Below are 1,434 nucleotides of genomic sequence, written 5' to 3'. Positions count from 1 at the left end.
TGAAAGAAGAGCAAAACACTGCTCTGGAGGCTTTTCTCAGAGGAAAAGATGTTTTTGCTCTTCTCCCGACTGGTTTCGGCAAGAGTAGCCTGGCTGTTAGTACGTCATATGCTTCGTTGATCTGATTGGTTCATTTGGCCCGTCTATCACCAACATAGGCCAATCAGCTAAACAGTATTTTCGCCCCTTCCCAAAATTACTTTAACCGAAGGTTTCCAGATGGATATACAGAGCAAATCCATCTGGCGGAGTCAGGTTAGTAGGATGCACCACTTGCCAGCCAGAAAAGGAACACCAATGTTCCAATAGTGGCTGATCTTGGTTCAGGAGATTTAAGAGCACTGCCAAAGACTCTTTGCTCAGTCTGAAATCAGGTCTGGTGTTCTTCTCATCAAAGAAGTGGTTGAGGACAGGGACACTGAGGTTGATCCTGCAGTACTGTGATCTAGTCTATAGACGAGAAAACAACAAAGGAAAGTAGTTTAACAATGTGTTTTATATTATTTTGAATGTGTGAGAAAAATGAAATGTACTTATTTTAAAACTCTTCACTATTATGTTATTCAAATACACTTTTCTAAGGTCCACATTTGTGTAACCATTTTTTCCATAATCTCCTTGCTGCTGTAAACACCAGAATTTCCCCATTGTGGGACAATAAAGGGATTTTAGTTTCAATTGTATTTCATTCTACACATAAAATGAGCTGTAATACGCGATGACCAACAAAAAGGGAATTCTAAATAAGGGTTCTTTAACTCAAAGTACTGAGGTCCAGAGCCCTGCCTGTTCTGCATGTTTCCCTTCTAAAAGCTTTCCATTTACATTAGGTGTGCAGAACCAGGGACAGGTGTCCCATTCAATTTAGGGCAGTAGTAATAAAAGGCGCTTGATGCAGCAACATTTTTACATACCGGTACAGTATTTGATTATTTCACTTGCCATTACACTGCATGTATTTCTGTAGTTACACAAATAAAAACAATGACGAAATTTACTTTAACTGAATACCATTATTCATCAGCATCAGATATCTAGAATATCTCAGGGTACTGCTGCTGAAGCTCTTCAAAAAGTAGATTGCCTGACAAAACAATGGTTAGTCGCTCCGCATCCATTATTTTCTTGCCCTGTGCGGGAAGTGTCACGGTTGCTAAGCAACGAACCTTACACTGAATGAGGGGCGGAGGCAGCAGAAGGAGGCTAGACCGTCCGAATTTATAGGCAGAACCCTTCCGGTCTTCTTATTTTCAGGTAATGCCCCTCCCCCACGGTGGGAGCCCCTGGCCGGGCCCCGGAAAGCCACTGCTCCTGACCGACCTCCCAACATCTACTTGGGAGATCGGAGACTGGGCAGATTGCACTAGGGCAGGCTAAGGTACACTAGCTCTGCCCTGCTCTGGTGCACTTTCTTCCAGAGCCTCAGAAGAAGAC

Source organism: Cyprinodon variegatus, unplaced genomic scaffold (assembly GCF_000732505.1).
Source record: "Cyprinodon variegatus isolate N-32 unplaced genomic scaffold, C_variegatus-1.0 Scaffold1190, whole genome shotgun sequence".
Classification (NCBI taxonomy): Eukaryota; Metazoa; Chordata; class Actinopteri; order Cyprinodontiformes; family Cyprinodontidae; genus Cyprinodon; species Cyprinodon variegatus.
Note: the sequence above shows the minus strand (reverse complement) of the source record.